Source organism: Tenebrio molitor, chromosome 8 (genome assembly GCF_963966145.1).
Source record: "Tenebrio molitor chromosome 8, icTenMoli1.1, whole genome shotgun sequence".
Taxonomy (NCBI): domain Eukaryota; kingdom Metazoa; phylum Arthropoda; class Insecta; order Coleoptera; family Tenebrionidae; genus Tenebrio; species Tenebrio molitor.
Window position 1 is genome coordinate 9,645,031 of NC_091053.1, and position 25,602 is coordinate 9,670,632.

Sequence of the window (25,602 nt, forward strand, 5' to 3'; positions counted from 1 at the left end):
TTATCTGAATGCGTTTGCGGATAAAATACACTCACCGGCAGAAAAAGCGGAACACCCTTATTATTTAAAAATCTATCGTCCCGGTGTGTGGTTGCTCTTTTTCGACCAGATCCAGGTCTTTTTGTGTACTGACCAATCTCTTGAAACCTTCTAACAGCTCTGTGACCACTAGCAAGAGGAGCCTCAATAGCATTAGCTGCATAACGCAAACAACAACAGTCTTCAACCAAAGCTACTGCTCTGGCAATATTTAGGTACACCAGCTAGAGGTATTTTTTTACGTTCTGCACTTAAATTCCAAGTTAACAACAATAAAAAATTACAAAAGTTATAAAAATCTAACCAGGTTGCTTGATTATTATAAAATTGGTAAATTTAGAAAAGAAGATTTTTAAGCAAAACATTTGTTTTTATACGAAATTGCTAATAAAATAGCCTATGCTAATGCTCAAGGTTATGTTTGCTATCATCGCCTCCTGGTCAAAATACATCAAAATAGGTATAATGGGAATAAATTTGTTATTGACTAATTAGTGTTCCGTTTTTTTGCCGGTGAGTGTAGTATGTATAGTGTATAGTGAGTTTTTTTTAAGACTGGCCATAGGGTTTTAAATCCTAATTTTTCAACCCCCTGTTAACTTTTGTTCCGATGGAAATATTCAAACCATTTTTGGAACAAAGTTGGAAGATTTTTTAAGCTATCGGATAGATTACAACTCAATTTTCTAAACTCGAGGAGGTCTCGCTATTTATTTTTTAAATGAAAGTGATAAAAGTCAAAAATGGAGGTGGTCAGGTGCTGTTTGAGCCGACAAGGACGCTATTCTGGCAGCCGCTCGGCGTACTATTATTCCGGTGCGCTACAAAATATTTTTTTCACAACTTTTTCGACAGTTTAGGATAGTCTAAAAAATCCGATAGTTTAAAAAATCTTCCAACTTTGTTCCAAAAATGGTTTTATCATCGGAACCAAAGTTAACAGGGGGTTGAAAAATCAGCATGTAAAACCCTATGATCAGTCTTAAAAAAACTCACTGTATATTATTCGGAGTAAAAGGAATTATGTGGCTCAACTGAATTATTTAAAATAAGTAAATAAACGTTCAGCTTCGTTTAGTCGACTTTTGACTTTATAATTGTAACGACATATTTAAGGTCTGTACTATTTGGACATAAAATTTAATGCAGCACGTTTCTGTCCAAAATTCGGTGTAGTTCATGCTTTACGCTTTTCACATTATGCGGATTTCTTAAAGTAACTAGTAAATTAGAAACAATATTATTAGATTCTAAAGGACGTGTTACACATTATGACAGTGTGGTGACACTGTTGCTTTAAATTTTGTCTCTAATAGTACCAATTTTCACATGCATGCGAATTTTTCCGAAGTTGAATGTTTATTTTGCCTGGACTATAAGAAGCATTTGGTTAGATGTCTAACTTTTTTGGGTAAGTAGATATGTTCCTACGTATTATTTTGGGCAACAGAAAAAAGTAAAATAAAAAAAGTGAAAATTTTATTTTTCTCGGTAAACATATGTCTTCACTCGCACCCAATCTTTATTATGGAGAAGACGAGGATGTTTGTCGATTAACTCCTGACATTCCTGTTTTTTAGGTGCTTTCTTATGTTTGATATGAGACCTAAAATGTTGTCTGACAACAGATGTCTGTTCCTCGGTCCAAGGAGTTCTACCAGAAGACTTATTTGTTTTCTCAGCTATAGGAGAATGAATTTATTATTAATCATTATAGATGGAATTGTATACCTTTTGTAGTCGAAACTTTTTTGGAAGATATTGGAGTGAGAGCATCAGTCGATTTTATTGTGCCTAAATTTGTATAACAGATCGAACATTAAAATCCTTATTCTCTATCAATAATGTTACGCCTGAGTAAAAGAGTTTTGTAGAAATGCCCATTTATGACACACATAGCCAATCAAAATTAATAACTGTATCCTTATTACTTCTACAGAACTCTATTGTTAACATATGTGATAGATATAGAACTTTATTCTGTTAAATAAATATGTTATTTTTAACAGGCTGTTATAATATAGGGTTATTATAAATTATTGTAGTCGGAGCAGGCCATGCCCATGTTATTACATTTTTGCCGCTTTCATGTGAACTGTCAATTTTTGTCGCTGTCACTGAAATTTTTTTTGGAAAAAGTGCGGTGCGGTTTTTTAATTAAGGATTTAATCCAAAAATAGTTGTTTTGCAACCACTCCTAAAAATATTGAGTTGTTTTGCACCCAATTTAACTTCTGTGTGTAAACACACCGTTGAATCTGAATAAGTGAGTACACACCGTACTCACATTCACATCATTTTGATATTTTCTATATGGAGTGGCAGCCGTAAATTTTACATTCAATTTTTACGCCTACTTCGACTACAATAATTTATAATAACCCTGTATAATCACTAAATGAAGAGATGAAGAGAAATGAAGAGATTAAATGCGTTTGCATATGGTTATAACTGCTTAACGGGGCGTTAAAATCATCAGGTCTGTTACAGAATAAAGCTCGAGGCATACATTTTGCGCAATATCAAATATCCACCTTGAGAAAATGCTCCTTCGTCTGGAGAAGGTGGACTGTAGGAAGGATTTGCTGCCGTAAATACATCTGCAACATAGTTAACAGCTAGTGTTTCATACCTATAAGAATAAAGCTGAATACCTTTTGAAACAGCTCGATTAGAAGTTTTCAACTTTTTAAAATTATTAGATGTAAGAACATTAGTTATGTCTTGCTCGTCGCCGTTATTATCAGACTCATTGTCTGTTTCAGCTAATTCACATTGGGGATCTATATCAATTTCGTTAAGAGATTTTCCCTTAAATTTATGGCCCACACCTTTGTCCATTAGAATTAATAATTTTGATATCTTCGCTGTTTGGTAAACATCTTCGGGTAATCTGTAAAATAAATTCTTAATCAAAATAATCGATCGGTGGGTATTTGGAACATCAAATTCCAAGTCCGGCAATATCCAAATAGGTTTAATTTTCTTTGGTTTAAATATTAGAATACCTACTTACTTGTAAAATTCATTATGTGTCTTTTCGGTATGCCCCATAAAACGCGCAAATTGTTCTGATTCTTCTTTATTAAGGCTTAAAATTTGCATAACTGTGGCAATCTGCTTTCTCAGTTTATTAGAAGTGATTTCGTTAGGGTATTCCAAGTTTGCTTGTTTTGCAAATTTACGCAGTGCTACATCACCTCTTGCCCAGTGAGCGATATCAGGATAGGCAAACAGGTAGCCATTGTTGTCAGGAACTATTTGAGTAGAATTTCGGATTTCAATTATTCGGTTAATATAATTTTGAATGCTTTGAGGAAATAAAATGACTACTGCTCTACTGCCTTTGCCCCCCGTAACAACACGTTTGTAGTGTTTTGTTAAGACTTTTATTTGTTACTAAATTGTAAACGTCATTTATTCGAACTGTCACTTGACGTTGAAAAGTCATTTTAACTGGCTAGTAGCGTTAAATTGACAGCAGACCAGTTATGAATTTAACAAGTTAGTAGAGAAATTTGAAATTTGGAAAGGATAGTAGCGTTTTTAACATTTGAACATTTTTATTTCTTTGTTTCATACAAATTAAAATTAAATGTACAATTAGAATTTCCGCTAATGTCGAACATTCCTGAAGCGGAAGTGAATTCGCTCGTCATTGGACAATTAATTGTAGAACCTCCCTAAGTGAAAGCCACATTTGTCGAAGTGGAAGCCACATCTGTTGAGTTTCGTCCAGGAAACATTTTTTTCGCAATTTCAATTTTTTTATTGATAGAATCATCCACATAACCTTCCGCAATTCCACTACTTTTCCATCCTCCCGCACGTTTTAGTGTCAAAATATCTCCACCTGCATCCACAACCATTGTTGCTGCTGATCGGCGAAATGAGTGACCTGTGTATAATTCAGGTTCTTGTAGCCCTAAGTATGTTGCAATTTTTTTCGGTACACCGCCAATAGTGTGCTGGCCAACATTGAGGGAAATACATTTGCCATTACGGTAGGTTAAAAAGAAACGTAATTGGTCTGCTTGACGAGGACGAAGAGCTGCATATTTTCTGTACAAAACACAAGGTTGAAAACTGCAGCCCTCATCTGTGATCGTAAATCTCCTTGTTGTTAAATTCTTTGTATTCCGTAAAGTGACGATAATATATTTCTCAACATCTTCTACGTCCTTCACCGTCAACGAGAGAAGCTCGTCACACCGGCAAGCACCAAAAATTCCAAAAATTGTAATCACTTTATATAACAACCAATAGTCATCAGGAGCTTCAACAAGAAATTTTTCCACTTGCTCTTTTGTTAAAACCCTTGCCTTCTTCGGCACGTAACGCTCATTTTTTCTCTTGAGAAAAGCAATTACCTTATGAAATCTACAAATGTCAAGTTAAAATATCACTTTTTTGACAACGTCTGTAATAGGAAAACAAACCTGCGAACTTCAGCATTTTCTTTAATTTCTAGGCAGCTTTTTAACATGGACCATTTCGACCACAAAGAATTGGGGCTAAATTTGTCTGATAGTTGGTGAAGATACACCAAAAGAACGTCTTCCGTTACACCAGTTACGTTATTGTTTTTCTGCCAATTTTTAAATTCTTCATATTCTCGTTCATATCTTGCTAAAGACTTCGCTGGCAGTAAACTGGAAGCTACGTTTATAGCTTCCTTTTTGATTTCTTATGGTACGTTCATTTGAGAAAAAATCTTGACGGAAATAAACAATTTGAACAAACGGCGCGTTGTCATAGTAATTGTACTTCTAAGGTTTCTGAGTTTTGAGCAATAATTTGGAAGAAAACAGAATTTGATCATTTTTAATTTTATTTAGTTGTTTACAATTTAGTAACAAATAAAATATTATACAAGACACGCCAGGTAACTGGTTTTACTGGCTCAAGGAGGTAACTGACTCGTCTTCGACTCGTCAGTTATATCCTCCATTCGCCAGTAAAAACCATTTTACCTGGCTTGTAATGTAAAATACTATTTCAGATTCTGTTAAAGCATTCATACACTCTTCTTGATTTATGGAGGAAAAATTTTGTAAATAAGTTTGTAGTAAAGTGTATTGAACATCGCCAATCCGTTTCCTGTTGTAAAGAATAGTTAAGACCAAAGTCGCCTCCACCAAGAATTTAAATTATTTCTTGTCATTAGGCTCAGTATTAAGATGAGCAATAGCCTTATTGGCAACTTCAGAAACGTAGTCTTTTAGTTTTAAAATATCCTTTGTAAGTGGTAAAATAACAGGTTTATTCCACTTCTTTTCATTTAAGTCTTTAAATGCCATACTGCTTATTTATGTCGTCCACTGTGACATAATGAGTTCTCTAAAACGTTTCACTTCTTTCAGTTTCTTTTCGCTGTCTTCGCATTTTATGGAGGGATCTTTCTTTAAAAGTAACCGAATAAGAACTTCACAAACTTGTTTCAAAGATGTCCTAATGTGGGCTGACAAACTGGGCGCTTTGTATGTTTTTTCCTCCGCGTTATACCCTCCAATTCTTTTAGCACATTCAATGCAAATATCAAATTTGGAAGGATCTAAAATATCAATTAATTGGCTTTCTTGATTATTTGTGGTCTGTCTAAATTCTATGAATAATCTGGCCAACTCCCTTATTTTATTTGAACACACTACATTCATTTGTTTCCGTTTGTGTTTTTTTAGATAATTTTCTCCAAAATGACATATCAGCACATCCGTCTTTGCCGTTAACGATATTTCATCCGCTTTCATAATGTTAAAAACTTCTTCCTTAATTCTTAGTTTTTGTAGAGTGGCATTTTTATGGAGGGAGCAGGCTATCAAAGTTTGTGAAGCACTTACGTGTTTGAATCCTTTTGAAGTGCATCGGTGTTTGCAATACATTTGCGAGAATGTCGTGCCAAATATTTTTTTGAGTATAATCCTTTGCAGTGTATGGCTTGGAATTGCCATATATAGGTCTTTTGTTTCCTGACAAAAATTCAGTAAAATGTGCTTTATTTCTGAGCAACCCTATAATGGCTCTTCTCTCTTTAGTTTGCTTTGGAAAAGATAACATTTCTGTTACTTCCTTGCAATCTTTATGATTCCGTTCCAAATGCCTTTCAAAATTTGATACATCTACCAAACAAAACTTGCAAACCGTTTTCTTCTTTTTCCACGATTTCTTTGGCCATATTTTGTCCTACAATTACAATTAATTACATTACAATTAATACATACAACCAATAGCAAAGAGTAATAAATTTATTATTATAGCATAATCATATCCATTCTTTGTTAGGTAATTATTGACCAACCATTCAAGGAGTTAATTAACAGCAATCAATTTTAGGTACTTACTTCATTTTTCTGATCAATTATTCTAATTTGCGATGAGCCCGCTATCGCTTTAGACTTTTGAATCTTTGGAACTCTGTCATTTTTATTTGTATTTAACCAAGATTGCACTTTTTCTTTACTACTTTGTTCTTTTGCTAAACTTTGTCCAAGTGGTTCTTTTTCAGCTAAGCTTATTGCACGTGGTTCTTGTTCGGCTAATTTTATTTCGGGTGCTTTGTGTATCACTACAGATGTACTTGAACCTAAACTTGCGCAATTATTACTAGCGAACGTCTCGGATGATGACAGTATCACGTACCAAACGTCCCAGAATTCAAGAAGTAGTGGAAAACTATAGGTTCTTTGTCGAAAACTGAAACGAAATATCCTTGACAAGAATTTCAAAGGACTAACTGTTTTTAAGATCGTCAGTTTGCAGTTTTGAGCTACCCCTTTAGTTCTGGGACACCGATATATGGATAAAAAGTTTTTGAAGAAAAACTCACCCATCTTTTTTCGAAAGTAAGATGAGGGTCAAAAGTTGGATCATTGTCTACATCGTCACTTGAAAAATCCAAGCTTTTTCCATCAGAAACGGTTGTTTCTTTTACGGTTCCTAAAAAATCAGTCTTATGATGTGATGGTTTTAAATATGCACTACCTATGACGTCATTTTACATTTTTTACATGTAAACATATAAGTTTTCTCGCGATTTCGACAAAAGATCGTTAAATGGTGAAATAATAAATTTGATTTTAACCTTGTGACCAAAAGTTGGCCAGTGACAGCTCCGGGTTCTCAGGGGGTTTTTCGGGGCAGAGGGCGTGGGTAAGGAAATGGGCGCCAGGCAGCTTTTGGGAGCAGGTTGTTAAGCTTGTCCAGCTGCCGGGACAAGTGCTCAGTATTTTCTTATACGTCGGAGACAAGACAAATGAAAAATCTAATTCCTTGGGAATTAAATAGCTTGTTTATTCAGCTTTTTGGCCAACAGTAGTTTAAATAAGAAGTGTGCACTGGTTCGTGGAATTGGCAAACGATTTTTCTAAGTAATTCTTTTCAAAAGGAAATTTTGAACCAGTTCACATTAATGATCTTATTAAATACGCTTATTCTGGTCTTATTAAGGCTCCAGTGGAGTAAAATAAAATTCCAGTTTCGGGGAATGTGGGTTGTATACTCTGTAAATTCTGACGGGTGTCAATCAATTTGCCGGGGGTCCTTCGAGCAGAAGTTATGGTCATCAAATGCATGCATTTCTGTCAGGTAGAAATGCCGACACTGACGACGGCCAACAAACCCGTTCCCGTTATCCCATAAACCATTATTTCCGAATACTGAGACTACAAATACGGTAAAAGAAATTTTGTATTCAGAAAAATCATCCATTCGAAATTCTGTGACAAAACAAAGCGACAGAAAAATTGGAGCACATTATCGGGTTGAATGTTAAAAGTTGTGCCATGTTTATTGATAAATATAAATCATTTTTAGCAAAGAGATGGATTAATAAATTCGGATGCAATTCTTGCAATAAAGTGACCATATTCCACACGTGAATTAACAATTGAAGAAGATATCAAAAATAACATTACTGATTTATTTAACGATGGATCATGAAAACCATATAAAATTAAAAACATCGCATCCTTATTATAATTAGGTACGAGTACCACAAATATCACCAATCGTGATATTTGTACTTCGTTGTTTATATACTGCTACGAAAGAGAAAATCAATTCTGATTTAAAATATTGCATAATTAAAAGGGACGATAGATTCTGGCATGAAACTGATAAATTTGAAATTGGGACTTTCTTCCAGAATTAGTGGATCCTAGACATCAAAGAGGTCAGCCAAATACTAAAAAAATAGTTATAATTTTGCATTGTTAATATTTTAAAATTAACTCAATTCGAATTTTTATTCATTTAGATAAGGCGTTAAAAATCTATTTTTTTATTTTTATTAAAATAATAAAAGAAATTAATTAATTAAAGGGTATAAATTCTAATCATCTAAATAACTGTATTAAATCGATTTTAAATAAAAACAGAATACATTGTTTAAAATATAACGAATATAATGAAACATTAATAGAAATTAAAGACACTTTATTACAAAAATTGAATATTTATTCTAAACGATTAAAAAGATATAAAAATAATAAACAACGGAAATTTGAAAATAAACTATTTAGAAATAATGAGAAGTTGTTTTACAAAAATTTAGCAGATAATAAAACTCAAAATAATAATGGTCTACCAAATATAAATGAAATTAAAGAATTCTGGTCAAACATATGGTCAAATGAAGTTCAATTTAATAATCAGGCAGAATGGATTCCTAATTTAGAAAATGAGATACCAGATAGTAATAATCGACATCATATTCAAATTAGCCTTGAAATTTTAGTTAAAAATATTAATAGTTCACATAATTGGAAATCCCCTGGAGGTGACCAAATTCATAACTTTTGGTTAAAAAAATTTACTTGTATTCATAAATGCTTACTTGATCACTTTAACGGATTTATTAGAGAACCTAACACATTTCCAGAGTTTTTGGCCCATGGTATAACATATCTGAAACCAAAAGATTCCGATACAAAAAATCCATCAAAATATAGGCCAATCACATGTCTGCCTACAATTTATAAAATTATGACATTAAAGTAATAATTTACGACCATTGTCAAAAATTAAATATACTTAATGAAGAACAAAAAGGTTGTGTTAAGGAGTGTTTTGGTTGTAAAGAACAACTCATAATAGATACGGTAATAATGGAACAAGCTCGAAAAAATAATAGAAATATTTGTACCGCATTCATAGACTACAAAAAAGCCTATGATTCAGTACCACATTCATGGTTAATTAAAATTCTTAAAATTTATAAAATTAATTTGGATTTGATTAACTTTTTATCACATGTTATGACATTTTGGAAAACTACTTTAAATTTATCAATAAACAATACTAAATTAAAATCCGAGCCTATTCAAATTAAACGTGGAATTTATCAAGGAGATTCTTTAAGTCCTTTATGGTTTTGTCTAGCCATCAATCCTTTGACAAATCTATTAAATAGCACTGGATATGGTTTCAATATTAGAGTTAATAATACCTCACTATCCAAATTAAATCACCTTCTTTATATGGATGACATAAAACTTTATGCATCTAAAAAGAATCACATTTTATCTTTACTAACAATAACTGAAAATTTCTCAAATGATATTGGCATGAGTTTTGGTATTGATAAGTGTAAAACGCAATCAATATGTCGTGGTCATTACGAAAATTTAGAATATATAACTAAAGAAGGAGAAATCATTAAAAATTTAAATAAAGGAGAATTTTATAAATATTTAGGTATTAATCAATCAAATCATATTCAACATTCAATAATAAAAGAAAATTTAGAAAAACAATTTTATTTAAGAATTAAATCTATTCTAAAATCAAAATTAAACGGTAATAATTTAATTAAAGCAGTTAATACATATGCTGTTCCATTGTTGACCTATTCTTTTGGTGTTATAAAATGGTCCAAAACTAATTTACAGAATATAAATATTCAAACTAGAGTTCTCTTTACAAAATTTTGTAAACATCACCCCAAATCTGCTGTTGAAAGATTTAATTTACCACGCGAAAATGGTGGTAGGGGTTTTTCAAATCTAGAAATTCTACAACACAATCAAATTGCTTCACTAAAAAATTATTTTCTCAATAGAGCTCGTGATAACACTTTTTTTAATGCTTTGGTTTCAGCGGATAAAGGTTACACACCTTTAAATTTAAGTGATAATGTAATTTCAGATATTGTTGAGCCAAATATACCTGACACTATAGCAAATATAAAACAAAAGTCTTTACATGGGAGATATTTTAAAGAGCTAGAACAGCCAGAAATTAATATTCAAGCTTCTCATGCATGGCTTAAAAAATCAAATATTCATCCTGAGACTGAGGGTTTTATATTTGCAATACAAGATCGTGTTATAAATACAAGAAATTATAAAAAACACATATGCGGTTTACAATCGATCATCGATAAATGTAGGATTTGCGGAACTGAAGGGGAAACCATTGAACACATCATTTCTTCTTGCACCGTTTTGGCTCAAAGCGAATATAAAAAACGTCATGATATATTCGCAAAAATTATACACATGAATTTAGCAGTTAAATTCAATTTATTAAAGGATACACAACCACATTACATTTATAAACCAGAAAGTTGTTTAGAAAACGACAATTACAAATTATATTTTGATCGCACAGTTTTAACTGATATTCACATTCAGCATAACAGACCAGACATTATTATTTTAAATAAACAACAAAAGCAAGCATATCTTTTAGATATAGCTGTTCCAAATTCACACAATATAACACAGACATATAATACAAAAATTAATAAATATTTAGAACTCTCCGTTGCTATGAGAAATCTTTGGTGTTTAGAAAAAATTTCGATTTTACCATTTATAATTTCAGCAACAGGAATAGTACCGCAATCTCTTCTTAAAAATTTAAAAATTTTGGACTTATAGAACACATTGGTGGTTGAAATTCAAAAAGGTATATTATTATACTCATGTCACATCGTGAGGAAATTCCTTAACATTGACACAGAACATAAAACACAAAAAAGTCAAAATGCGGAGGCGAGACGCCGGTAATTATGTTGATAAGCACTGCACTATTACTTGATAGTATTATCCGTAATAGTGTATGTACTCCGGCAAAATTGCCGTGCCGCCGGGTGGAGGTGGGATACGAAATGAAAGTTGATAAGTTGGTTATCTGAAAAAATTGTAGTAAGTAATAACACTATGTCGATGTCGATATTCTCTACCTTCTTGTTTACCTGCAATATTTTTGGTAAACATTTGGAAGGGTCGTTTCACTTATTATACCTGCATCTTCATATTGTAGGTAAAAAAAAAAAACATTTACCAATTGTTCGTGAAGTTTTGCATTTTGTCCTGTGCACTAAGAAGTTACTTGAATATTTACAAGAAAAATATTGATAATCTTCGAGGATTTTAATAGGGCCCATTATGGTCGTATGAATCCAGATATTGCCAGACACTGCAAATACGATAAAAGATATTTTATGTCGCCTCGAAAAATTAAAATTTAAAAAATTACCTGAATCACTGCAATGGGGTATTGACAACGAAGAAAAAGCAAAACAAAAATTGGAAGAAATAACGGGTCTATGTTCGTGCGGTTTATTTGTAGACATTGAGAAAACATTTTTGGGGGCATCACCAGATGGATTGGTTGATTTGGACTCAATTGTTGAAATCAAATGTCCATTTGCTGCTCGAAACACCGACATCAAAACGGCAATAGAATTTTTTTTTTAATATTTGGAAATGAATCCCAGGGATGATAATAAAATATTATTAAAAGAAAATGACAATTATATATACCAGGTTCAAGGTCAACTGCTTATGAGCAATCTCCAAAAATGTTATTTTATTGTACCTACACAATGTGACTTAAAATATGTATCGTGTTATTGAAGAAGATGATTCTAAATACTGGTACGATAAAATGATAGATACTTTAGAAATGCGAGTATGTTACATATTTGAATGGAATGTTGCCCGAAATAACTGACTCGAGAAGTAGCCGAAATTTACCTATAAGAAGCATCTTAAAAAAAGACTTATACATTATAAATCATAACCATGTACTTATCTATACCTACCTATAAAACAAGTTAATTTTCTGATCAATCAACCACTCAATCATAATTAATAAAGTTTTTATTTCATAACAGCAAGAACCAACACAAATGTCGTAAATAATACCTGATTTCGATGGTTCCAAACGTTTGCAGCTTGATAGTCCATACTGGAAATTTTATAATGTGTACCAGGAATTTTGACTCTTTCGATAACAAATGGATTATTGGATTTTCCCGGTCCTTCTAGGTACTTACCTAGGACCACTAATCATCCCCAAGTAACTGTACGGTACGGTAATAACGGTGAGAAGAGGTAGGTTTAAAATTAAACAAAAATAAATAAAAATAACAGTACCTAGCTACAGTCGCGAGCAATAAATTTTGATCGTCAAGGTCATTCTTTGACGCAATCGAAAATGCTCCATTGTAAAACAGCCGTAAATATCATAACCTCTCATCACGTTGTATGACATTAATTGTAATTTTTTCTCATTTTTTTGACACTTTGTTGACATGAGCAAAATCAGGCAGGGAAAAATTTTTAATGTGTGACAATCTAACCAAATTTTGAAATGACGTTGACGACCAAAATTTATTGCTCGCGACAGTACATTCCTATCTATCTCAAAGTGAAAGTAACAAAACTGAATGAATTTTGGGAGTTCATATTATTGGACCATTTTAATTTATTATAATATAACAGTGTTTTTCTTTTGTTTTCTTTTTTTGTCAATGGTATTTCACTATTTCTCAAAACTACGGGGTGATCAAGAAGGACTGTTTAAGTTGGTAACACTGAATTGTATTTTAAATCGTATAACAGGAGTAACTTTCGGTTATTGATGCCTTGTCGTTGTTAATGCTATACCTACATCAGATATTTGTCAAATAAACCAACAAAACATATCCGGATTCCTGGTTTGGCAGCGATAGCGAGCAGACGTGGAAAAAGTGCAGAGATAACAAACGTAAACAACGACGAGTGAGTGAGAGGTGATAAGCAGAAGACAGCGGGCAAGAAAGAGAGGGCATGCCGAAATCGCCGAAAGCAAGGAAAGAAAGCAGCAAGAGAGAAAGAGAAGAGGGTAGGCTGTCGGAAGAAGGCCTGAACCTATTCAGAAAGAGTTCCAGAACTGAAAGATCCCCAAGTAGAGGCGAAGAAAGAAATCAAAGCAAAGAAATAGAGAAGAAAATAAAAACAGTGCTCAGAGAGATAAAAGAGGATATGGCGGGAATAGTAGAGGAGAGCAGAGCACGAAGAAAGGAATTAGCGGCAGCGAGAGAGAAAGAGGGAGAGCAAGAAAGAGAGGACATGCTGAAATCGTCAGAAGTAAGGAAAGAAAGTAGCAAGAGAGAAAGAGAAGAGGGTAGAACGTCGAAAGAAGGCAAGAACCCACTCAGAAATAGTTCCAGAACGAGAAGATCACCAAATAGAAGCGAAGAAGAAAATCAAAGCAAGGAAATGGATAAGGAAATGAAAACTACCATGATAAGAGAGATGAGAGAGGAGATCAAAACACTAAGAAAGGAATTAGCGGATGTGAGAGAGGAGAATGGGGAGCTAAGGAAAGAATTAGCGACAGTGAGAGAGGAGAGGAGAGGAAGAGACGAAAAAGAGCAGTTGGAGAAGGCAGATTGGATGAAAAGGATGGAAATGATAGAGGAAAAGATGGAACAAAGAGAAAAGAAGGAGAGGAAGAATAATGTTATAATAACTGGAATAGGAGCAATAAGTGGAAATATAGAGAAGGGGGTGGAAGAATGGTTAGAAAGGGAGATAGGAGTGAAAGTGAATGTAAAGGAAGCATTTAAAATAAATAAAGATAAGATGATGGTGGCAAAAATAGAAAGTTGGGAGCAGAAGAAGAACATAATGCTAAGTAAGAGTAAGTTAAAGGAAAAAAAGGGTGAGAGGATGTATATAGATGGCGATTTGACAAGAGAAGAAAGGGAAACACAAAAGAAGTTAAGAGAGTTGGCCAGAGAGGAGAGAGATAGAGGAAAAAGGGTGAAAATAGGATACAGGAAAATACAGATTAACGGGGACTGGTTTAGATGGGATAAGAGACAGGAGAAACTGAAGAAAATTTGCTAAAAGAAGGAGAGAATAAGAAGACGACTCGGCGAGAAAATGTACAAGGAGAAGGTGAATAAAAAGGTAGGGGGACAAAGACACAGAAAAGTAAGAGAGAAGAGAGAGAATAAGAGAATCGAAGTACAATAGGGAGGAGAAAGAGTATGTGTGAGAGAGGAAAATGATAGCGGGTTGCAGAGGTGGGGACGAGGAGAGAGAGAACAGGAATGGGAAGGAAGGAGAAGAGAGAGAGAGAAGGTGCAAGAAGTGACGCGAGGATAGTGAGAAGATCAAACACATGCGGCGAAATGAGAGAGAGAAAGAGAAGGGAATGGGGATTAATAGGGAGCGAAGACGGCAGGGAGATGGATGAAAGAATAAGCAAGAGGAGAGAAAGAATAGAGAACGAGAGGAGTGAGGGAGAACAATAAATTGTTATTTTTTATGTTTTGTAATCAGGAATCTGAAAGCCCGTAGGGCAAAATAAAGCATTTTTCGTTTTTCATATCCGGTTGCAGAGTTATAAATAACCGAATTAAAAAATTTTCTTAATTGTAATGCCAACTTAAACAGTCCTTCTTGATCACCCGGTATTTCATATTTACCTCACTTTGACATTTAATAGAGATAGGAAATAGTTTTGAGAAATAGTGAAATACAGTTGGTACAATTTGGTTTTGTCCATTTGTCAATTAATTGTCTACTTGACAATACCTATCAAATAATTTCTAAAATTGTCATTGAATTTTGATCATAATTCTAACCTCTCTCTCGCAAGGTTTCACACCATAAAAATGTGCCAATTTTATTCTGACAGTTTCCGTTTTTTTTTTTGCAACCAACTACAGTTGACAAAAGAGGAAAATCAAAAGAAAAACAGTGTAATAATTTTATAAATATTATTATTCGACGGATTTGGAGACCGATTAGGTTACTATTTAGCGGCTTTTGGTAAAGAGTTTGTGGCGTTTGAGCATTTAAAATACTAAAATATTTGTGAACCTCTTTACTTCAAAATTTATAATTTACATTATAAATGTTTCATTAAATAAAATTGTTCCCTATGGTTCATTGATAAAAAAATTCACTGTATATTTCTCGCACAAAAACATGTTCATTAATTTTTTCATCAAAAATGGCGCATAATATTTATGGCACGCGAATCAATGAAAATCCTGATCAGTGCGACATGTTTTTATAATATCGCAAAAATTGCAGAGCACAAATGCCTTGAAGACCCCCTGTAATAAATGACAGCCCAAAGCAATGGACTGACCGAACCCTCGGTCATAAAAGTATTAGTGCGTTATAAGGACCTGCGTAAGTCGCTCTCACTAGCCATAAACCATGTCCGAGCGGCGAGGGCCGCGTCGTCTTAAGTACTTTTGGTTGCCTATTTTCGGATTTATTTTTTATAAATAACAAAAAAACTACGACAGTAAACGAAAAAATAAAATGTTATCGACCTCCGTATTTTAATTATCTATCAAATGAGTGTTTACTTACCGCGAAAAAACGTTCCAGGACAAAAAAATCCGAAAAAAATGATTTCGCGTTTTTATTTAATTACAAATTAATTATTATACTTTTTTTTAAAATAATATGTTATCGACCTCCGTTTAGGTGCCTACTAACCAACCAAAAGTCAAGCATTGCTTCAAAGTTGATTTTGTAGAAAAATTCCGAAAAAAATAACTCCATGTATTTAGTATAGGCGCTACGTGAGGGATCGTGGAGCCTTAAGAAAGCTTTCCCTTACAGGTGACCTTGTAACTTATTTTATGATTCTGTTGTGAATAAACTTGTAACTAATACAATCTTTCCGATTTAATGAAGAAAACAATGTGTTACATGTGTGAAATGAAAAAGAAACGCAGTGTAATGATTTGAATACATTGCTTTTTCCGCCAAATATTTGAACCTGCGCAAAACGGTAACAAATGTGGTCGTGATCGTCATCGAATCGGAGGAGCCCTACGTTGTGATTTTCTTTTGGCGGAAAAAGGTTCAGAATGCAAACGGTGAGGGTTCCAGTTGGAAGAGTGCCGCAAATAAAACACACATGTGAGGGACGCAAAATACCTTTTATTAAAAATGCCTGTAATAACTTTGATAAAAAAAAATGAAACGAATCCAAAAAGACAGAAACTAAGTTTAACGAAGTACAAGTAATTAACTAGCTGAGTACATCACAAAGATAAACGACAAGATGAATGCAACAGTATTTAGAATAACAGAAAACGGGTACATAACAGACAAAATGACAGTTAAAGCCAGCAAAACAAGTAAACAAATTATGGTGCAGTTATTACAGACAGGGACGGATGAAAAACCCTCTTCAAAAAACCGTATCCCAGGTATTACTCATATTTTACAATTCGATTAATGACAAAACAATATTTAATTTGGAACTACGCGGTCAAGGTACGCCGTCGGGAGCTTAGAGCTGGAGGTAACAAACTCTCGGCCGCGAGGGGACTCAGAAGAATAATCTGAATCGGCTTGAGACCAGCGACGTTTCTAGATACTCGGGTTAGTAATGAAAGTCGGGCTATTTCACCGACCAAGAAAGAGTGACAGAGCGCCTCGGGGTTGTACGGTGAGCTTCCCAAGCCGCTTCGAGCAGAGCTTGCTCCACCTTCCCCAACCAACCGTTTACCGACAAGAACCTAAGATCTCTAGAACCGCGACGGAGGTTTCACGTCAGCATCCCAGAGCCGCATCGAGCAGGGCTTAGGTCCGCCTCCGCTAACGGCCGTAACTTAACCGTGGCCTCCCCAGGAATTTACTAGACAACCCCACGACTTCCTGATTGAAACCTAACTCCCATAGTGGCGCACTTACAACATTTTACTTTAACTCTTCCGAAACCTAGCGGTGCTTAACAACAACATAAAGAAAACCCGAGTTTAATTCAATCGAACAACGCGTAACATTAAACGATGCGAAAATTCAACACAAAAAAAGCGCAACGTTAAACAATGATCAAATAAACAAAACAAAACGCAACATTAAACAAGGATAACATAAGCAAAAACAAACCGCAACATTAAACAATGAGGAAATAAAAGAGAACAAAACGTGAAGTTAAATAACGATAAAATAGAACCACTTTAAATGGCACAAATATCAGTAAGCAACATAAATCAGGAATACAATAATCGCTGGTAATGTTAAACAAAAAGAAAATGGCGGGTCGAGTGCCGTTAGAAAATGTTAGTGAAGAAAAAAAACAAAATGGACGCACGCGGTTCGGACGACGGCTCCGAATTTGCGAAATTACCAGATTGTTAAAAAAAATGAACCTTCCGGAAGAAAGACAACGCTTAAAATTAACGAATGGGCGCTTCTTAAAGCAACAGCATGCAACAAAATAAAATCTACAACATACCCTTACCACGTGGTCCTGGTCCCAAAACAAAACACAAAAAAAAGGCAACGAAAGTGGGATAAATTACCCAGGTGAATAAAAAAAAACCGCCGGATTCTTCACGGGGACACAAAATATCTACTCGGAACGGTAGTGTAATCGGTTCAGATGTAACTTACAGATTTTTGGAATATTGGATCGCTCTTCGCAAGGTCTGTTCGTTTCGAAAAACCAAACAAAAGTGACCTACCCCCTTCAACCACCCGCGCGAGCGAGCTTCAACCCCCGCTATATTTCCGCTCGTAGTTCCTAGTCTAGCCGCTAGTACCTTCACATTTGGCGCGCTGTTGTGGCGGTACCGGAAATTTAAGTTTAAATTTTAAACTGGGTCACTACAGCAGTCTTCTGCTTTATGAATTTACAACGTTAAATTAGTCTTGATTCTACAGTTAAAAATGTCTGGCAGTGACCTTGACATTAAAGTTTTATAAAAATTAAAAAAAAAATCATAAAAGAAAGCGGTCGGAAGAGTTCCAAAAATTTAACTTGAAAATGTGAAACTTGCAAACTTCTTGAAAGTAAAAGAACTGGTGTATGAGACTGAAATGCAAAATTGAAAAGAAAATTGTGAAATCTTACGAAAGTTTCGAAATATTTGAATTACAAAATTTGACAAATATGAGAAGGTTCTAATTGATGAGAAGCGGGATATTTGAGGCGCAAATTTTCATTATTCCGCAATAAAAATGTGGCGACTTATCTTATGCCGGTAACGTGGTGTGTCCTCGATTGCGTCCTTTTGGCTTGCGATACGGTACTGTTCCTTTTATGGCGTCACGGCGTGACCTTGGCGATATTCCTTAGTCCTGAGCCGGTAATGAAACGATAAACTGCTTGGCGAAAAATGATTGGTCTGGCGATGACCACCCTAACGAATGATATCCAACGGAACGATATCCAACGGAACGATCGCCCCTACGAACGACCCCTAACGAATTGTCGTTAGTGTTGCGAAAATCGAGCGATTCGGTAATTACCTTTCAGCGTAACAGGAGGTTCTTGGCGATAAACTGAAGTCCTTCCGGTACTCCGCTACTCGATAATTTTCGGTAATATAACGATGCGGTACGGTAATGATGCGGTACGGTAATGCACGGTACGGTACTGGATCAAATTATCCAAACTGGATCGAACTACCCCTAATAAATGGTATTAGTGAAATGAATCCGCAATTGAATGATAATTACCTCTATAATGCGAGGGGTCACTCGACCACGAACTCCAAAATGCGCTTCGCTGGCGTCGCCTCGACGGCTCTCGAAGAAGTGTCCAAGTGTCCGACTTCCGCATTTTTAATCCCGGCACCGTAGTCCCATAAATCGCGAAAATCGTCACGCGCGCGATTCTCGACCTTATTAGTTGCGCGATAAGGCATCCTGCGCTTGCGTGGTACTGCGCAATAAAAAATGTGCATTTCCGGTGGTACTACACGTGCGCGGTGTCACGACCGGTGTACTGTCATGGCGTCGGTTTGTTTACATTGAATTTCACCGACCGGGAAATTTCAGATCTTGGGGCGGTAAAGTGTCGGTAAGTCGTGCACGTCTCTTACGATAGGTGGTTCTTCCAGAATTTGCTCCAAAAATGATGTCCGCAGATGGTCCCGATGCGCTTGCGACTCGCCGAGATTCGACTACGCTTGCGACACCAGGCGCGGCATCACAGCGTAATCCCGACGTGTCCCCACAAAACGGACCATAAGCGAACGACGGTACTGAACTGGAAGAACCACGATATGGCTGGCACCAAGACTCTACAAATGATACTTCCGCTTCCGGAATGAGCGACGTAAAAAGCTTGAAGGCAGGGTGGGCGCGTCGCGTTGCCAAATGCTGTGCGTTATTTGCTAGTTCCTGATTTTCGAACAGCGATCTATTAGTCCCGCGAGCATAAGTAGGACCTCTTGGCCTCCTACTCCGGCCAATCGCCATTGTGGCGTTTTGTAACGCTACAACCTTCATCAACAAACTGACTGATGTAAATCATGCGGTGTAAACTCTTTAGGTACTACATAAAGAAATCATTCAGAAGAAACATGTATACAGGGTGGAAAGTTTAACAGGAAGAAATTCAGTATCTTGAATACAAATTATGTCTGGAAAAATTCCTGAAACACGTCAGTGGGTGGGCTGAAATGTAACCGTTTAAAAACAACGTGTTTCTGGAATTTTTTGAAAAATCAATTGTATTCAAGATACTGGGTGCTGGAACCCTGTATGTGAAAATGTAGGAAAACATGTCTTAAGAATTGTAAATCGACGTATCCATTACATTTTGAAGAAAACAATAAATGCAACTATGTACTGCATGCATGAAAAAGAAGTAATAACTAACTTACCAGAAGACGAACTAAAGTCATTATATTTTGTCACATCGCACCGTTGTGCTAAAATCAATAACTGTTTCCCTCTGGACTGTTGATTGCTGCTTCTGCAAAACAGTGTTTTCCTTTTGGTTTTCCTCTTTGGTCAATTGTATTTCACTATTTCTCAAAACTATTTCATATTTTGACATCACTTTGACATTTAGTAGAGATGGGAAATAGTTTTGAGAACGAGTGAAATACAATGGAGAAAAGAGGAAAACCAAAAGAAAAACAGTGTAAGTGAGTACGTAGAGCTCAGTTGCGTAAACGTTTATTCATAGAATAAATGCATTCTTTCTAACTAACACATTTTAACCAACTTAACGCAACGTTGTTAAAGTCGTGTCTGAGGGGTAGATTCATGAAACTTTGCAAATTTGCAAATCGTTAACGAAACGGCGAATACAATGCTTCAACAATGTCAGTTGTCATGGTTTTAAATTTGCAATGCCTTATCGAGCCTTACCGAGTTTCGTGAATCTCCCCCTATAAGATTGTTATTTCTGGGACATACCGGGTGCGTCCTAAAAAACGCCGCAAGCCGTATCTCCGTTATTTATGGCTCGATTTAAATAAAACGAAAACTGTAATAACTCACTTTAAAAACACTATAAGCACGATATAGATTAAAAAATTTCAAAAAGTCATTCAATGTCAGATGATAGTCAACTTTGTTTTTTCAAATAGCTTGGCATATTTTTTTATTCCGATTTTGAAAGAGATAATTTTTCTGAAACCAACGAAATGCCACATGTTAGAATGCATTTAACCGCGAAGATAAATTAATAAAATAGAAATACTGGAAATTTTTTCTTCGACAAAAAATCAGGTATACTATGGAAAATAATCTTAAACGCAATAACAATACTTTATTAAAAGCAGAATCAAAAAGTAATATGACAGAACTTGTAATAAATATTGCTTTTAAGATTGTTTTCCACAGTAACCTGATTTTTTTTCGAAGACAAAATTTCCAAGGCTTATGTTTATTTGATCAGTAACATTATTCAGTTGACAAGTAAAAAAATAAACATTTTTCAAGTAGAAAATTCAGTTTGATCAGTATGTTCTGTCCGGATAAAAATTAATCTTTGACTGATTTAAAAAAAAATGATATGTAGAAATACTATTTGATCAGATATTTTGTTCAATAATTAATTGCATTTCGATTCTTAAAAAAACTTAAGTTTCATAATAATTTATGATAAGTATTTTGATTCAATATGATTAAGTATAATAGTGAAATTGAAATATAAATAACGATAAATGGTCTGAGGGCAGAGCCAATGGCAGAGCTGACTGATAATATACCTACAGAAAATGTACGGCAGCACGGCAATACAGCATAGATTGTGAGGCAGGTTCTGTACTAATCTCGACAAGAGGAATTTCAAATAAATAAAATCAGGACAACATTATGGTAGAATTTACTTGAAAATTAAACGATAAAATAAACAATGAAAAAATAATTTTCAAACTTAAAAATAAAAAAAAACATTTTCTTAAGTACCTATAGCTTAAAGTTTATGTATATTACTACTGCACAATAAGAGCTTTTTTTGCCTTAGAAGGACGCCCTCTTTTACGTTTCCCTTGAATACTTATATTTCGCGCTTCTGGTGGTGGTTTGACATATTTAAGTCTAATGGCTATGCCAATAATATGTTTACATATCATATTTTTAAAAAAAGCTGGACAATTACAGTTTCCCTTAATCCACTCATCTGGAGAAGTTGACATGGTAGTTATCCAGGATGAAAATGCCTTATTTTTAAACTCTTCAAATTCCACCCAATTTTCTGCGCAAATGTCATTTAATTCTCCTGGTTCTTCGGTTGAATCCCCTGCTGGAATTTTGTAACTAATTTGACTCTCCTGTTGGGAGACAATGAGAACTGGTTTATTCTTTTTAGTCCACTGATAGGCAGATGTCCACAGGGACAATGTAATTGTTGGTATTTTCGAAAATTTTTTCAACTCAGTTTTATAGTCGTTCGACCATTGTTGAACACTTTCAAGAGCAACCGATAGAAAATGGTTTAATGAAAGGCGTTCCCGAAGGGTATGAGTGTCTTTTATAACTTTATTAAACGCTTCTAAGGCGTTATTAGTACTTGGTACATGTTTCATTACACCTTCGTACCAATTGCTATTATCAGACAGCCACTCTCTTTCAAAATAATTCAAAAAAGCTTGCTCCGTATTCCATTTTTTTTTGAAAAGTTCAACAGCTTTTTCGAATATCTCTGGAGATGAAGAAAGTTGAAGAGTGTTAATATCACTCAGAATTAGGGAACGGTTTTTTTTCTCCACATCACGCTCTACACGTTTCTGAACATTTTTCCTCATATGCGCCCAGCACATGATTATCAACTTATCAGTTCCGAAAATCTCTATGAAAGCATTCTGAATACTTTTTGCAGCATCACATATCAACACGTTAGGTTCAAATTTTTTTTCAAATAATTTCTTTGATGTGGCAACTAACGCTCTAAAGAGAAACTTGAAATCCTCCTTCTTCTCATTAGTACAAACAGAAAGACCAAAAGGGTGAAAATGTTTATCCATATCGGTAGTACCCACTATTAGAACTGGAAAACCTTGCCACAAGAGTTTGTAGGTTGCATCAGCATGAATTTTGTAACTGTTGGCACAAATACTCATCAAATATCTACTTGTTATGAAAAATCGAAAAATGCTTTCCTCTTCCTCAGTCTCTAATTCGTATTGTGCGACGAAAGGGATATGCAAGTCTTCTGGAATAACTGAGTTTTTCAGTAGCCATGCTTCCAATTCTCCAACACTTATTTGTGACGGGCCATATTTGGATTCTCGCAACTGATGCAAGTAATTATCTAATTGTCTTTTTGAGGGAAGCTTCCTGATATCACTATTCTTGGACAATTCTATTAAAATAGCCTTTGGCTTTAACTTTAGGTCAAAAAGTTTTTGGATTTCCAACTTTAGAGAAGGGTCAATTCCAAGAACGCCTTTTGTTTCAATAGAGTCATGATTGTGTTCTGATTTAGTCTTGAATAAATGCACTTCATGCGATGTCGAATCATACTGAAGATATATTTTTGCAGAACATTGTTGTCCACGAAGTTTAACTTGATTGCACCTGAAGTATTTCTTTATTCCTTCTTCTGTTTTATTTTTATAATGAAATCCCCATATTTTTTTATCTTTTATAAATTTTTCAGCCTCATCCGATCCAGAAAAAACTCCAATCTTTATCCAATTTCCTATAACTCTCCTCTTTGGCGATGATTCGTGATGACGTCCTTCCTCAGAGGATGATTCCGACGTTTCGTACTCCGCAACTAGACTATTGTTCATCCTGAACGCCTGCAGAATATGACTGTGAAAAAATATTTATAAATACCTCAATTTACCTTGTAAACTTATGCAATTTATTTCACCATAACACAAGACACTTGCAGACTATTGCGCGGTCAAATTTATAGGTTATGTTGTTTTTCTCGAATCGTACCTAATTGACACAATTTTAAGAATCAAGTAAATTGTACACTGAGCAATTGTTTTTTTACTTGTGTTCTTCAATATTCTGTGCCACAAATTAAATTTAATACTTAACAAACGCAAATTCATTGAATCAGATTTAAAATTTCGTAGATCAAAATGTTTTACCACTGTCCAAACAATATTTTACTGATCATTCAGTATTTTAACTTGGAATATATATTTTTAACTTGCCTCTAAATATTTTACTGTGCATTCAGATTTATTACTTAATTATTTAGTAAATATTATTACAAATAGTTACTGATCAAAATGTATTTGTACTCATCAATTAAATTGTTCCGAATTTCCAATAATGCTATTTTATTTATTTATTTTTGGAGGTTATTATTAAGTGCATTCTAACATGTGGCATATCGTTGGATTCAGAAAAATAATCTCTTTCAAAATCGGAATAAAAAAATATACCAAGTTATTTGAAAAACAAAGTTGACTATCATCTGACATTCAATCAATTAATCTATATTGTGTTTATAGTGTTTTTAAAGTGATTTAATTCAGTTTATGTTTTATTTAAATCGAGCCATAAATAACGGAGATATGGTTTGCGGCGTTTTTTAGGACGCACTCTGTATACAGGTAAATAATCTATTAAATTACTATTAGGTACTCTTATTTGCATTTATATAGATACTTACCAAAGAGATTTGGTCTGACATTCTTGAGTACTAATCATTTTTGAAAACATCCAGGAGCACTTCATACACGATCATGTCATCTCAAAGAATAGGAGCAGAATGAGAAACAACATGGAATAATGCTTATTGTAGTTTTATAAGTTCGTGGAAATATTTGTTTACAAAACCTGACAACAGCGCTGGAGGCCATTTGACAATTCCCTGTAGTTAAAGTTATACAAAAGAGGCGAGTTTACTCTTGCATTTTTCGGAGGCGAGTTGAGTGGAACGACGTATCATATTTTTGTATAATTAAAAAATTTACCCCTCTCAAGTTCCCCCGATTCGTCTCCTTTTAAACTTTACATTTCTGCCAAATACACACTTGTATCTGTGTTCTTTAAGGCGGAGGCGAGGTAATCCTATACATGTGTGGGGGCGAGTAGGTTAGCTATGCACGTATACCGGGTGATTCAGTTTGGTATTCGCGGCCCTACATCTTTTTTGTTTTAAGAAAAAAGTATAGTAAACCATATATATTTGTAAATCGCTTATGAAGCTACAATAGATGATGTTGTCAAATCTTCTCTACGATGACATATGTCAAAGTTTAAGACAGTCAACTTTTTTTTTTAAATGGTACACTATACATTTCTTAGCCTATTCTTCTAAAGCTTTTTTTTCTACATTTGAATGTGTAAAAAAAGTTGAAACTTACATCAGAAAAAAATCGAGAAAAATAATAAAATATGATTTAATTTATTCGAAAGCGTTATTTTCTAAAAAGAGCTAGTAAGCCAAACATTTGTAAATTCGCATTATGTTGGTTCCTTGCATGTCACTATTTACAAGACAACCACGTAGCCAAAAAATAAAATGATTTGACCTTGTTTGTTTTCAAGCCTCGGGTGCGCCTCGGCCAAAAAACTGAGACTCGGACGAAATACCAAATCCATACTGAATTTACTATGCTAAATTCGCGTTATGTTGGTTCCCTGCATCTCACTATTTTAAGAATTACATAGCCAAAAAATAAAATAATTTGACAGTGAAATACCCGATCCATCCTGAATTTACTTTATTCGAATATTAGAATTTACACTTATTCGAATTTTACATAGTCAGCTATTCAAATATTCGAATAATTCGAATACGATTCCCAAGACTCATCATGTCGTTCATGCACTATCAAAATTCAACTACATATTTTCATCGTGTATGCATTCAAAGCGGTATAGTCAGGAAGAAGTTATGTTTCGAAGCCAGATGTTATATCATAGTTATTTATTTAAATGTAGGTTATAACAGAGCTATTTATTTAAATGTAGGTAGGTTAATAATTGAGGCTATTAATGTCAAAATTCAATTGTCTCCATCTGCATGGCTAACTAGCTCTTTTTAGAAAATAACACTTTCGAATAAATTAAATCATATTTTATTTTTTTTCTCGATTTTTTTCTATTGCAAGTGTCAACTTTTTTTACACATTCAAATGTAGAAAAAAAA

The 25,602-nt window shown here is 34.4% G+C and overlaps 1 protein-coding gene and 3 long non-coding RNA genes across 4 annotated transcripts in view; 2 read left to right on the forward strand and 2 right to left on the reverse strand.

Moving 5' to 3' along the window:
- Positions 1 to 25,602, forward strand: part of LOC138137246 (uncharacterized) — a 296,725-nt gene that overhangs the window by 104,943 nt on the left and 166,180 nt on the right. The gene's annotated exons all lie outside the window — the stretch shown is intronic.
- LOC138137252 (uncharacterized) overlaps positions 1 to 25,602 on the forward strand; it is a 256,252-nt gene that overhangs the window by 46,957 nt on the left and 183,693 nt on the right. The window lies entirely within an intron of this gene.
- On the reverse strand, positions 1,573 to 3,440 carry LOC138136861 (uncharacterized). The gene is made up of 4 exons (XR_011161461.1): positions 3,056 to 3,440; positions 2,694 to 2,932; positions 1,771 to 2,639; positions 1,573 to 1,721 (listed from the first exon to the last, which is right to left on the reverse strand). It is a non-coding gene; the product is annotated as an uncharacterized lncRNA (long non-coding RNA).
- LOC138136862 (uncharacterized) lies at positions 6,864 to 24,513 on the reverse strand. Its single transcript, XR_011161462.1, has 3 exons — positions 24,118 to 24,513; positions 19,910 to 20,001; positions 6,864 to 6,975 (listed from the first exon to the last, which is right to left on the reverse strand). It is a non-coding gene; the product is annotated as an uncharacterized lncRNA (long non-coding RNA).